At 44.2% G+C, this 15,061-nt stretch overlaps 1 long non-coding RNA gene across 1 annotated transcript in view; it reads right to left on the bottom strand.

Moving 5' to 3' along the window:
• LOC137206752 (uncharacterized) overlaps positions 1 to 15,061 on the bottom strand; it is a 37,028-nt gene that overhangs the window by 4,861 nt on the left and 17,106 nt on the right. The gene's annotated exons all lie outside the window — the stretch shown is intronic.

Raw genomic sequence — 15,061 nt, 5'->3', positions numbered from 1 at the left:
TGGTGCCCCCGTGTTCTGCCTTGTGGCGTCTCTGTGTAGAGTGGCCTGATCTTATCTTGTTTCCCTGGGCTCCAGGAACCCACTGTCTCTGCTCTTCTCCACTCCATTACACCTGCCACACACACACACACAGCCCATCCTGTGGGGAGCGGCCTCATCCAGCCCCCCCGCCAGGTGGCTGTGTTGTATCATATGACCCCACCTCTGTCACCCTCCCCACACCACACACACAGGCAGGTCAGGGGACCAGGATCTCTATAGGCTGGCCAACAACTTTTGAAGTTGCCCGACTCAAAAATGTAAAGGAAGACAGTCAGGCCAGGCAGTTTCCCCTTTTAGGAAATTTGAATCCCCAAATCAGACCGTATAGGCAGCAGTGTGTGACACGATGTCATGAGGGCAAGTAGGGCCATGTGCTGGCTAGAATTACACTGAGGAGGAAAACTGGAGACCGAAGAAAAGCAAACCAAGCTGTGACAGGGAGAAAACGCGATTAGAGTTGGGGGAAGAATGAGCCTCTTGTGGAAGAAGATAAAGGAGGGGATAACCTGAGCAGAGCTGGGGCTCCGTGAAAAAGGCAGAGAGAGGAGCCAGCCCTGGAGCTGCCCTGCTGCCCGGGCTCACCAGGCCTGCCCTGCCCCGCTCCCCAACCCATGCGTTGCACTGCAGCAAGCTCGTAACTTCTTCCCTTTGCTGTCTGTTGGCTTAGAAGTGGGCACAAGACTTAGTTCTGCCAACAAAACTTACAGGGAAATGGCTGGGGGACCTTCTGGGAAGATTTTGCTTTCTGATTAAAGAAGAGAGAGTGAAGAGGCCTGTCCCGTCTTCCTGCTTTGAACAGGGATGTTTGAGACGTGATACTTGGAGCTGTAGCAGCCATCTTGAGACCAGGAGGCAACAAAACCAAGGGAAAAAGCCAACATACCAAGGTTGGCCGAATAGACAGATAAAAAAAGCCTGGGTCCTTGATGATACTGTTGAGCCACTATACGTATCCTGGAACCACCTACTTCCAGTCTTGTTGGTCGCTGAATTGAATGTCTTTACTTCCTAAGCTGATTTCTGCTCTTCGCAGCCTTTGCCATTCTTAACCAGTACAGCACTCCTCTGAACCTCTCTGTCATCAATTCCTTACAGCCCCATGGCTCTTGGTGTAGCTCCAAATGGAAAATCAGCCCAAGTTTAGACATTGGAAATCTTACTTGTGTGGTAGGAAATGCAGGTCAAGACTGGTCACGGCCTACATAGGCAAGCAACTTTAGCACTTGGTTCCGAGTCCCAGGGCCTACAGGGCACCGACAAGGAAGGAAAGATTCAGGAAAGTTCAGGCGTACGGGCATGTCTTCTAAAATGGGGCTGAATGATGAATTTTAGAACAAATCAGTGGGATAGTGGTAGGGGGGTATGAGTCCCTGGGATGCAGAGCCTAAGCAAGGGCCACGGAAGGCACACGGAAGGAGCAGCAAGTTGGAATGGGCAAGGGGTGGGTTGGGTTGGATGAATTCTAGAGAAGGAGGCCAGTCCCATGCAGCAGGATTTTATGAGCCCCACGTACCAGCTGGAAGAAACGTATGGCAGCTAGAACTACACTGGTGCAAAACTAAGCCCTTTAGTTACTCTCCAGCCAGCCTTAGTGACGTTGCATATCCTCTTAGGAATAAGGTGCCATGAGTTGTGGCCACTCCCCACTTTCTCCATTCTTTGTCCCTTTCTTCTCAGACTTTTCTTCCTGTCTTCTCTAGCAAAGCCAGGAGCCAGAAATGTACACGACCTGAATCTCTTCTCCCTCGACTGGGGAATGGATATAGTGGTGAGCAAGGGCGTCTTCTAGGAGACTCAGAATCCTAGGCTAGGGGTGAGGAGTCAGGTTGGGAGGAGAGAACACAGTCGGTGGATAAGAACCAGATGAAGCTTCTTCTGATCCAGCTTCCATCAAGCAATGTGGTTTTCGTGTTGCTTCAACACAAGAAAGTGTGCCTGACCCTTCCCTCATGAAATGAGAAGTTGAACTCAAGAACTGTAGCCCTTGCTCTTTAAATGTCTAGTTTTAGATACAAAACAAAGAGGAACTGGCATCCTCCTAATGTAGCCTTCAAATACGAATGATTCCATTACATTCAGAACTTGAGAAAAATCACCACCCCCTCTTCCCATCACAAAATAGTCTTCAGCAGTAGAGATGTGGCCCGTAGAAGTTCCTCGAGTTAATGGGGCCCGAACACAGATATGCTGCAGTCATAGTAGAATTTGCAACCTCCAGATCCTGCCAGGAAGCCTCACGCCCTCAACGCGGTCCTTACACGCTCTGCATGATTTATGGAGTCCTGACCCCGAAGGCCCAAGCCAGGCCGCCTCTGCTGTTTACCTATTGCATTACTTCATTCATTCAGCAGAAACGTACTGAATACCTACTAGAATTAGAAGTTAAGCTTACAAAAGCAAGCTTATAAGCTTATCTTCCTTACTTCCTTAAGGAAGATAAGTCATTAGAGACAAAAAAAATTCTATGAGATAATCAGGGACAGAAATGAAAGCTTTGGTTGCAGTGGAAGAAGCAAAAAGTTTAAACCCCTTCTTAATGCAATTAATGCTTTAATGCGATACTTAATAAACCCTGAATCCCCCACCCCACCCCACCCCGGCAAAGTTTCCCCATATACCACTAAGGATTCTGTGATATCCAATAAGGAAAAGAACTGAAGGCTTTTCCTCAGTCTCCACAATCAAGGTTTTTCTCCAGAATGAATTAGCCTGATTACTGACTAAAAGCTCTCCCACAATCTTTACAACGAGAGTGTTTGTTTCCTGTGAATTCTCCAAAGATGAGAAAGGGCTGCGCTATCCCCAAATGATGCTCCACGTTGGTTTTACTCACAGGCTTCTCTCCAGCATGAATGATCTGACTGACGTCCAGCATACGCCACGCTTCCCCTAGACAGCTTTCCACATTCACACACGCCCGCTTCACATCCCGAATGAATTAGCTGACATTGTCTGAGGCTAGAACTCTGATTGAAGGTTCTTCCTCATCCATCCTGCTCCCAGGGCTCCTATCCGCTCTGAAATCCCAGATGTCTAATTAGCTCTGAGCACTGTCTAAAAGCATTTTCACAGCCATTACGTGAATATGGTTTTTCTCCAGTGTGAATTCTCTGACGTTGAATGAGCTTGACTTTTCCTGAAAGCCCTCACATTTGTCGCATTTGTAGCGTTTCTACTGAATGCAAATTAGCTGATTCCGTGTGGTGTCAGAATGCTGCCAGATGCCTCCTGCAAACAGGGATTCTCTCCAAGATGAATGTTAGAATGTTCAGTAGGCTGGGAGAGAAAAGTGGCCTCTGTACATAACAAATATGTTCTCTCCAATACGCATACTGTAATATTGAATAAATTCTGAATTCTGTTCTAAGAGTTAGCCACATCTATCTTATTTGCGGGTTTTCTCACTTCTAAAAAACATGTGTATAGAATTGCAGATTTTCCCATATTCATCCCATTCATGGGACGGGGTCCCTAATGGTCCTCTAGAATGTCTCTGTATTTACAGACCTCTCGAAACTCAGACCTGATCAGTATCTCACAGGTACCCTCTCAATGCATCTGCCTATGAATCTACGGCTGCAGAAAGTTCCCGTTCAGGCCAGATTGTTGTTCTTGGCCCCAGGCTCGCAATATGAAATTACAGAAAATGTAAATTTCAACTGTTGTCTCTTAAGATAAAATTTCTTGGACTGAGAGTGAAAGATTTGGGGAAACTGATGATAAGAGTGCCTTTGGGCGACTATATAAAGCGATGGTTGTGACAGACTGCTGGTTTCTGATATTCTCTTTTTCTTTCTTAACCCGATTTTGGCCACAGTGAGAAGGTACCCATTAAAAATGCTCACCTTCTCCAGTGACTGGGAAGGAGCACATGGGCAGTTGCAAGGAGGTGGTTCCCACTGTTTCTTGATCTGGGTGCGGGTCAGATGGGTGTGTTCACTTTGTGAAAATCCCTAAGTGGTATACTTTTTACTTTGAAAAGGTTTTTAAAAATCACTTCCCCATCCTCCCAGGCAGCCCCAGGACAGTTCTAGCAGATGAGATGGGATCAGAATTGGGCTTCCAAGAAAACTTGTGACAGGGAGCGAACTCTGAAGCAGAAACCTTTTGCCTTTCCCCTACCTGCCCCCTTCTTTCTGCTGGATCCTGGTCATGATTCCTGGAGGTGCAGCAGCCATCCTGTGAGCACATGCAGGAGGGCCACGTGCAAAAGAAGGCAGTGAGCCTAAGGAAGGTGCCCAGTCCTGGTGGCCTTAAATTTCTCATCTCCGGAATTTTCATTGTTTTTATTCTAGTGGAAGAGAAATGATTTACATTTGATTGTAAGGTTAGGCATCTTTTCCTGTTTTCTGCCTCTTGTTTTATTTTCTGTTTGTCTTTCCCTTTCTTCCTTTGCAAAACGTCTGCACTCATTGAAAATGTTAGCGCTTTGTGTGTCAAATGTGTTACGGATAGCCTTCCAAATGTGGCATTTGTTTTTTGAGTTTATGTGTGTGTTTAAATTAGAGGTTATTGCATTTTTATTTTATGGCTTCTGAATTTTGCATAATTTTTATACTTTTCCCATTCCAGAACTGTTAAAATGCTAACTCTTTTTAATAGTACCTTTATGGTTTCACTTTATTATGTTTAAATCTTGGATCCAAGTGGAATTCAATACAATGTAAAGAATTAGGTCAAGATCCAGGTTTCTACCTCCCATCACCTCGCAACACTGTCTAGGGAATAACTATCTTTGCCCAGCTATTTTGAAATGCTACCTTTATCATGTGTTAAATTCCATTTGAATTTGGGTCTTTTCTTGAATCTCTGTTTACCGGTCTGTACCTCGACCAATATATCATTATCTTAATTATTTTACTTTATAAGTTGTTTCAGTATCTGATAAGTTTACTTCCCTCATGGCTGTACTTTTTCAAAATGCTCACGGGTGAAAATAAGGTGGGTAAGTTGGAGCTGGTGAGAGTCAGAGATGGAACATTGTCCTCGAGAGAGTCAATGTGGCCAGTCGTGTGTATGACCAAGACATTCAATCAAACGGAAAAGGATGAAAGGAGAATAGCGTAACAGCCTCACAAAATATTCTGTTTATTATGACGTCAGGGATGGCACAAAGGTTCTTCAACACAGGTAGCATTTTAACAAGATTCTTATTTTAGGCACTTATCCTTTTCCTCTACAATGTATTCCTGGAACTGTTTTGTAAAAAAGTCATATTTTCTCTTAATAACTCCTCATATCCAGAAACTCAGCATCAAACAGGTTATGGTTCTAATAAATAGGTCATGAAAGCCCAAACAGAAAACTTCGGATGGTCTTTAGTCATATAAAAGGGTAACATTATGTTTCAAGCCCTATTACATGGCCACGTGTGGACTCAAGATGATTCTTCTGCAGGCCTCAATGTACTGTGAAGTCTACATAAAGCACAGACCATTCTATCTAGTCTAAAAATAGCCCCACCTGTGACAAAAGGACAAATATAACATTAACAATTGTGCTTCCCTTTTTGGAATTTCGGAGAGTCATGAGGAATTTATATGTAAGATCCAAGACTCTTCTTAAAATAAGCTTTCCAAAGAAAACTGAAATGGCTCTATTTCTTCTGATAACTTTCCTTGAGACAAACAGAAGCATTCAGAATAATTCCACTGGTCTTATGGCTGCATGTGGTTTTAGGTTTTTCCTAAAAATGGCTATTACAGTATTTAAAGACTTGCTTAGGACATTAGTTTTGAGTGCCCAGAAGTATTAAGAGAACTAGTCTTTCAAATCATGCCTTTTTTTTTCATCTTTTCTGTGTAAATGCTTGATATTGGTGTAATGAATATTAAAATGAAATGTTTGGAAAAATATGGACCCAGTAAAATTTTTTTTTTTTTTCGGCTACGTTGGATCTTCATTGCTGCACATGAGCTTCCTCTAGTTGTGGCGAGCGGGGGCTACTCTTCGTTGCAGCGTGCAGGCTTCTCACTGCAGTGGCTTCTCTTGTTGCGGAGCATGGGCTCTAAGCGCACAGGCTTCAGTAGTTGCAGCACACAGCTCAGTAGTTGTGGTGCATGGGCTTAGTTGCTCTTCCTGGACCAGGGATCGAACACATGTCCCCTGCATTGGCAGGCGGATTCCTAACCACTGCACCACCAGGGAAGTCCAGAGCCAGTAAAAATTAATGCCTCTAATAAGTCAGAATTTGTAAGAGGAAAACAAGATCTGATGTAGGTGTAAAAAATGATATTACAATGGCTGCACATAGTGACTTCCTTCCAAAAGGCATAATATGGAAATAGGAGGAGGGGAGGACTTCACAGTGGAGAAGACTGACAAACACTGCCTCAGCCAGGTGACTGACGGTCAACATCACCGGTGATTAGACATGTTGATAGTAGGTACCCTTGATATGATGTGATGACAGCAGCACCTCGCCTCCGTCTGTGGTCTTTATCCCCCAAACCCACAGCCCGAGTCTCATCACGAGAAAAACATCAGACAGATCCCAGCTGAGGGGCGTCCTACAAAATGCCTGAGTCCTCCAACTGTCAAGGTCACCAGAGACAAGGGAAGCCAGAGGCTGCCACATCCAGGAAGGGCGTGAGAAACACGACAGAATGTAAGGTTGTTTTCTGGATGGCTTCAGAGCACCGGGTAAAAACTAGGGAGAACTAGATGAAGCATGAGCTTTAATAATATATTAGTATTGGTTCATGAATATGACAAATGTACCATAAAATGTTAGTAATAGGAGAAACTAGCTATGGGGTGTATGGGAATTCTCTATCTTTGCAACTTTTCTGTAAACCTAAAACTATTCTAAAATTAAAAGTTTATTTTAAAATAACCTAAAAGTATTAAAAGAGGTCAATGATGGTTACAGACAAGATGACCTAGACACAGTTTCCTCTATCCCTCCCAGTAAGTACAGCTAAAACCCTGGACATAATGCATAACGTTATAGGAAGAGTCTGAAAGGTAGAGAGAAGAAGGCGACTATCTAGGAATCTTGAAACTCAAGTGATGACACAGCAATGAGTTACCAGATTTTCTTTTTGCTCCCTACATATCCTGGACTAGCACAGAAGAAGCCTGCAACCCAGAAAAGCCAATATGTACAGAAAAAGAAAGAAAAAAAAAGCCCCAGTCAAAGCCTGCTCTCTCTAACTAAAGAACCAGGAAAGGAGCAGCCTATCAAGACAAACTTATTTTGACAATGTCCGCCCTACTGCAGATCAGCACCATGGGAAAAAACCCCACCCCACCCCGGAACAAACAGAGAAGGAGTGTGAGTCTAGACCCCCCCTCGCGTGGTACTGAGGGGGTGCTCCTCCCCTCCCCACCGTGCCATCAGTGGGGAGCCTAAGCTTTCATCTCTACCCGGTGATAATGAGGCAGCATCCACTTTGCTTCACCAGTATGGTGTCAGCAGAGCCCACTAAGATAGAAGATTTAAATGAGATTCAGAGTCTTGTGATACCCCAATTGTCCAGGATACAATAGAAAGTCACTCGTAATACCAAGAGTCAGAAAAAAGTCTTCAAAATAGCTAGGTTATTTCTTAAAAGAAACAATGTATTACCTGTAGGTATCAAAATTTGTGGGACACAGCTAAAGCAGTCTGAGAGGGAAACTGGTAACACTAAATGTTCACGAAAAGATCTCAAATCAATCATTTAAGCGACCACCATAAGAAACGAGAAAAAGAAAAGTGAAATAAGGGGACTTCCCTGGCAGTCCAGTGGTTAGGACTCTACACTTCCACTGCCCAGGGGCCCAGGTTCAATCCCTGGTCGCGGAACTAAGATCCTGCAAGCTGCATGATGTGGGAAAGAAAGAAAGGAAAGGAGGGAGGGAGGGAGGAAGGAAAGAAGGAAGGAAGAGAAGGAGGGAGGGAGGGAGGAAGAGAAGGGAAGGGGAGGGGAGGGAGGGGAGGGGAGGGAGGGGAGGGAGGGGAGGGAGAGGGGGGAGGGGAGGGGAGGGGAGGGGAAGGGAGGGGAGGGGAAGGGAGGGGAGGGGAGGGGAGAGGAGGGGAGGGAGGGGAGGGGAGAGGAGGGGAGGGAGGGGAGGGGAGGGAGGGGAGGGAGGGGAAGGGAGGGGAGGGGAGGGGAAGGGAGGGGAGGGGAGGGGAGAGGAGGGGAGGGAGGGGAGGGGAGAGGAGGGGAGGGAGGGGAGGGGAGGGAGGGGAGGGAGGGGAGGGAGAGGAGGGGAGGGGAGGGGAGGGGAGGGGAAGGGAGGGGAGGGGAAGGGAGAGGAAGGGACGGGAGGGGAGGGGAGGGAAGAGAAAAGAAAAATAAGCCTGAAACAAACAGAAGGAAGGAAAAAATGAAGAGCCAAAATTAATGAAGTGAAAAAGATAAAAACAACAGAAAGGCATTTAAACAAACAAAAAACTGGTTCTTAAAAAAAACAACAAAAAAAACTGGCTCTTTCAAAGACCAATAAACCTCTAGTAAGACTGAAAAAAGAAAAGGAAGACACAAATTGCCGATATCAAGAATAAAACACTGAATGGCTGTGAACTGGTGAATCTAGGACGAGCAAGCAGGCACGTGAGGGTCCAGGCAGGAAACCTCACACTAACTCCATTCCAGGTTGCATGACGTTTCTAAGTTCCTAAGCCCAGGCCTGCCTACCAGGGAAATGGAAGTCCTCGTCAGGAGAGACTGGTGGTGAGAATGATGTCCCTCACCCAATGTTCACCTCCGATCTGCCGAAAGAAGTGGCTGAACACGTAGCCAGAGAAGCAGCAGGTTGCGGCATACAAGACGGTGCCAAGTTAATGGCCCCACAAGGATGCACACAACACGCCACGCAGCGCCATGGTAATAATGCCTGCGGGGTAGTAGCGGAAAGTCTGTGTTAGGTCCCACCTATCCCCCTTCTAGCAATTTCAGAGGAATTAGCCCAGTTTCTTCCAGACCCAGGGCCTCCAGCAAAACATTCTCCCCCATCTGTTGTCCAGAAAACCTACAATAAAATATAAGCATCATCGCTAAAGCTCCTTAGGTCTTAGGTCTCCCCCTTAAGTCTGCCCCTCACCTTGGATAGAACAGAAGATCCACAAACCTCTTCTGAACAAACTACCTACTTAGTTCTACCCCTTGAGGGAAATTCCTGATAATTCTCATCACTTCACCAGTGCCAAGGCCAGGAAATCAATGTCCCACATTTCTGGGCACCCACGCCAAGCACAGCACAGAGCAGACCAGAGTATGGAGGAAAGTGGAAGACATCTGTACGGGTAGTTTTCCAGCCATTGTCACCCTGGTCAATCATCATCTCATCCAAGGTGTACTGAACTGGGTCATTTCCAAAGCACACACATGAGAATCACAGCCACAAACCCACCAGTAAGAACATAAGCACCATGGAGCTGATGCTGGAAAACCAATAGATTTCCAATGTTTGGGGAAAAAAACACCACCAGCATCACCACAACCCCTGTTACTCCAACACACCACTGAAGCCTCAGACCAGCACACGCTGTAAGTGTGGGTGAGGCGGTGACCCACCCAGGCTGTTGGGTTTGACATCCCACACCGAGATACTGGCAAATGTAATTCAGTATCTGTGGAATTCTAAGTGGAAGTCCGAGAGGTCCAAAGCCCTATCTTGTGGTTGTGTGGCAGGAAGCCACTCCCCTCCATGTAGCCCACAAAGCCATGGATTGTCAAGTCATTCACCACAAATTCAAAGCAATACAGCCTTGATGGCCTGGCACAGCTGTGCCGCCTCAAAGAGCTGGTCAGGAGTCAGACAAGGTCTCCTGAGGCATAGGCTTAAAGTAGGGTTGCTTAACCTTGGCGCTGCTGACACTGTGGCTGGATAATTCCCTGCTGTGCAAGGCTGTCCTGTGCACGGTAGGATATTTACCAGCATCCCTGGCCTCTTCCCACTAAATGCCAGTAACCACCCCCAGTGTGACAGTCAAGAATGTCTCCAGGGGCTTCCCTGGTGGCACAGTAGTTAAGAATCCGCCTGCCAATGCAGGGGACATGGGTTCGAGCCCCGGTCTGGGAAGATATCACATGCCGCGGAGCAACTAAGCCCATGCGCCACAACTACTGAGCCTGTGCTCTAGAGCCCACGAGCCACAACTACTGAAGTCCACACACCTAGAGTCCATGCTCCGCAAGAGAAGCCACTGCAATGAGAAGCCCGTGCACTGCGATGAAGAGTAGCCCCCGTTCCCCACAACTAGAGAAAGCCCACACACAGCAACAAAGACCCAACACAGCCAAAAAAAATAAAATAAAATAATTTAAAAAAGAAAAAGAATGTCTCCAGACATTGCCCAATGTCTCTTGGGGCACAAAATTTCCTCCTGTTGAGAACCACTGGGTTAGACTTTATTATGCTGGAGTCTCCAAAAAAGCAAGTATGATTTGACCTAGAGAAAGGAGAGAGGCCAGGAATAAGAAGGTCTGGAGAAGAATAAGCAATAGATCTCTAAGATAGGATTTGCTTTAAAAAAACAAAAACAAAAACAAGCATGACATGGAAGGTTAGGTGGAGAATAAAACAGCCAGTTAAGAGCTGAGAGATAGGTATAGAATGAAACAGAACTACTTAGGAGTGATATCTGGGACCTTATTATCAACAGAGAAGCTTGGAGTCAGGAACCCTGGGCTCTAATATCAGCTCTGCAATTCCCTATACATGTAGTCTTCCTACAGAAACAGACTCAGAGATACAGGAAACAAACTGGCGGTTGTCAGAGGAGAGGAGTTTAGAGGGTTGGGCAAAATAGGTGACAGGGATTAAGAGATACCAACTTCCAGTTTTAAAATAAGTCACAGGGAGATAATGTATAGCATAGGGAATATAATCAATGATACTATGATAACTGTATGGTGACAGATGGTTACTAGACTTATCATGGTGATCATTTTTTATTTAATATATTTAAATGTTGAATCATTATGTTTTACACCTGGAACTAACATAATATTGTATGTCAACTACGCTTCAGTTTTTTTGAAAAAGTATGTTTCTTTCTCAACTCAATGTAAATAATACCACTTGTCTTGACTGCCACATAGGGTTACAGTTAGAATTCCAGTCAGGTAATTTTTCCATAAACGTGCTTTGAAACCAAAAAGAATAAAATATTGGCTATCACTACAGGCTCTGTAGAACATAAATGGATAATAAGGGAACACTATAAACAACTCTACCCATATAAATTCAACAACTTGGATGAAATTAACCAATACCTTGAAAACCACAAACTACCTAAACTCACTCAATATGAAACAGATAATATAAAGAATTGATTTGGGCTTCCCTGGTGGCGCAGTGGTTGAGAGTCCGCCTGCCGATGCAGGGGACACGGGTTCGTGCCCCGGTCCGGGAAGATCCCACATGCCGTGAAGCGGCTGGGCCCGTGAGCCATGGCCGCTGAGCCTGCGCTTCCGGAGCCTGTGCTCCGCAATGGGAGAGGCCACAACAGTGAGAGGCCCGCGTACCGCAAAAAAAAAAAAAAATTGATTTGTAGTTTCAAAAAAACAACTTCCTATCTCAGTGGCCCCACAACTAGTTTGGTGATTCACTGAAAAGACTCACAGGACTCCATATAAAGTTATACTCAAGGTTAAGATTTATTACAGCAAAGGATGCAGTGCAGGAGCAGCAGGAAAAAGATATTCATAGGCAAAAGCTGGAGGGGTCAAATGCATACTTTCTTATCTCTCTACAGGGATAGCACAGACACACCTTCTCCACGTGCAAACTGCAGGGACATATGTGAGATGTCCTTGCCTAGGAAATTCTACTTGAGTCTTGGAATCCAACATTTTTTTTTTAATTTATTTATTTACTTATTTATTTATTTTTGGCTGCATTGGGTCTTCATTGCTGCACATGGGCTTTCTCTAGTTGTGGTGAGTGGGGGCTACTCTTTGTTGTGGTGCACAGGCTTCTCATTGTGGTGGCTTCTCTTGCAGAGCACAGACTCTAGGCATGTGGGCTTCAGTAGTTGTGGCTCGCGGGCTCTAGAGCACAGGCTCAGTAGTTGTGGCGCACGGGCTTAGTTGCTCTGCAGCATGTGGAATCTTCCCAGACCAGGGCTTGAACCCATGTCCCCTGCATTGGCAGGTGGATTCTTAATTACTGCGCCACCAGGGAAGTCCGGAATCCAACATTCTTAAAGGGAGTTGGTCACATACCTGCCATGTGACCAAGCATGGCCCCAAACCAGGCACCAGGGGCACATCATGAATCATTACATTTACTTTAAACATGCTGACAGCCTAGTTCTTCTCAACCCACTACTTGGGGCATATAGAATAACATCTACCCATTGCTATGTGAACATTCCAGAAATGTAGTTCTCAGAGTTTGACCAAGGGTCATCACCATGGATATAGAGACAAGTGAGAAATGAGTAAAACAGACCTGCTGCATTCAACATACACAGATAGTTTCACTGGAGAATTCTACCCATATTTAAAGAAATACTGACACCAATTATACACAATCTCCAGAAAAGAGAAGAAGGCCCACCTTCTACCTTATATTATGAGGCCAGTATTACCATGACAGCAAAACCAAACACTAGAGACATATATTCCCCATAAACACAGATGTAAAATCTTCAACAGAATACTAGCAGATTGAATCCAGTGCTATATAAGAACAATTTTACATCACAACCAATGTAGGGTTAATTCCCAAAATGCAAGGTTGGTTCAATATTCAAAAACCATGCAACTAGAGATTATCATACTAATTGACGTAAGTCAGAAAGAGAAAGACAAAAACCATATGATATCATATATATGTGGAATCTAAAATATGACACAAATGAACCTATATATGAAACAGAAACAGAATCACGGACATAGAGAACAGACTGGAGCTTGCCAAGGGGGAGGGGGTTGGGGGAAGAATGGAGTGGGAGGCTGGGGTTAGCAGATGTAAGCTTTTATATATAGAATGGATAAACAACAAGGTCTTACTGTATAGCACAGAGAATTATATTCAATATCCTATGATAAACCATAATGGAAAAGAATATTTTAAAAAGAATGTATATATATGTATAACTGAATCACTTTGCTGTACAGCAGAAATTAACACAACATTGTAAATCAACTCTACCTTAATTAAAAAAAATTTTAAATGTAATCCACCATATTAACAGGCTAAAGAAGAAAAGCCATACGATCATATCAACTGATATAGAAAAGCGTTTGACAAAATTCAACACCCATTTGTGATAAAAACTCTCAGCTAACTTGGACTAGAAGGGAACTTCTTCAACCGAATAAGGAACATCTACTAAAAACCTACAGTGAACATTATACTTAGTGGTGAAAGCCTGAATGCTTTCCTCCTAATACTGGGAACGAAGCAAAGATTTCTGCTCTCACCACTCTTATTCAATATACTGGAAGACATAACCAAAGCAATAAGGCAAGAAAAGGAAATTAAAAGCATACAGATTGGGCTTCCCTGGTGGCGCAGTGGTTGCGAGTCCGACTGCCGATGCAGGGGACGCGGGTTCGTGCCCCGGTCCGGAGGGTCCCGCATGCCGTGGAGCGGCTGGGCCCGTGAGCCATGGCCGCTGGGCCTGCGCGTCCGGAGCCTGTGCTCCGCAACGGGAGAGGCCGCAGCGGTGAGAGGCCCGTGTACCGCAAAAAAAAAAAAAAAAAAAGCATACAGATTGAAAAGGAAGAAATTAAACTGTCCCTATTTTCAGATGATATGATTGTTTACCAAAAAACAAACCCTCAAAAAACAACAACAATTAAAAAAAAAAACTTCTAGAACTAACAAGTGAGTTCAACAAGGTTTCAGGATACAAGATCAACATACAAAAATTACAATCATGTACACAATAATTACAAATAACACACATCTATTAGAACAACTAAAATGAAAAATACTAACAATAGCAAATACTGGAAAGAATGCAGAGAAATTGGATCTCTCCCATCTTTCCAATGGGACATTCCCTTTTGCCAGATGTCTGGGGCACTATCAAAACCAGAACCACTTTCAGCTAAATTCCCTGCTTGAGTTTTCTTATACCACCTCTGGAATGCAGATTTAGTCTACTATTCCTCAGGGAGGCTAGGTTTGGTTTACTATCTCACCGGAATCTTTTCCCTGTGCCCAAAGAACACAGGTTTACATCTGGTCTAACCTTACCCTGAATCCAAAAGTGTGTTGGGTTAGGGATAGTTGGCTTTTTCTTATCTCTCACCTTAGATGTCCCTTGGACTTTCACTTCTGTCCCTCTCAAGCCATGAGGTAAGCAAAACTGTAATTCAGTTTCATAACAGTTCCCTGCTGAGCTGGTAAATACCTTCAGGGCAAAAGCAGTTTTAAGAGTTCATTCACACACCAAAAGCAAAGGCAAGAAAAGCAAAAATAAACAAGTAAGACTACATCAAAGTAAAAAGCTCTGCACAGCAAAGGAAATCATCAACAAAATGAAAAGGCAACCTATGGAATGGAAGAAAATATTTGCAAGTCATATATCTGATAAGGGGTTAATACTCGAAATATATAAAGTACTCATACAACTCAACTGCAAAAAACAAACAAATAATCTGATCAAAAAATGGGCAAAGGACCTGAACAGACATTTCTCCAAACAAGACAACAAATGGCCAACGGGTACATGAAAAAGTTCTCAACATTACTAATCATCAGGAAAATGCAAATCAAAACCACAATGAGATATCACCTGATACCTCTTAGAATAGCTATTATCAAAAAAGGCAGAGATAACAAGTGTTGGCAAGGATGTGGAGAAAAGGGAACCCTTGTGCACTGTTTTTGGGAACGTAAATTAGTGCAGCTACTATGGAAAACAGTACGGTGGTTCCTCAAAAATTTAAAAATAAAACCACTGTATGATCTAGCAATTCCACTTCTGGGTCTTTATCTGAAAAATGAAAAAGAAAACACTAACTCAAAAAGATATCTGCACCTCCATGTTCATTGCAGCATTATTTACAACAGCCAAGATTTGGAATAACCATATGTGGTGATGGATGTTAACTATTAACTACACTTA

This window comes from Pseudorca crassidens, chromosome 15, assembly GCF_039906515.1.
Source record: "Pseudorca crassidens isolate mPseCra1 chromosome 15, mPseCra1.hap1, whole genome shotgun sequence".
In the NCBI taxonomy this organism is placed as follows: Eukaryota; Metazoa; Chordata; class Mammalia; order Artiodactyla; family Delphinidae; genus Pseudorca; species Pseudorca crassidens.
The sequence above is the reverse complement of the archived record's forward strand: the minus strand, read 5'-3'. Positions and strand labels throughout refer to the sequence as shown.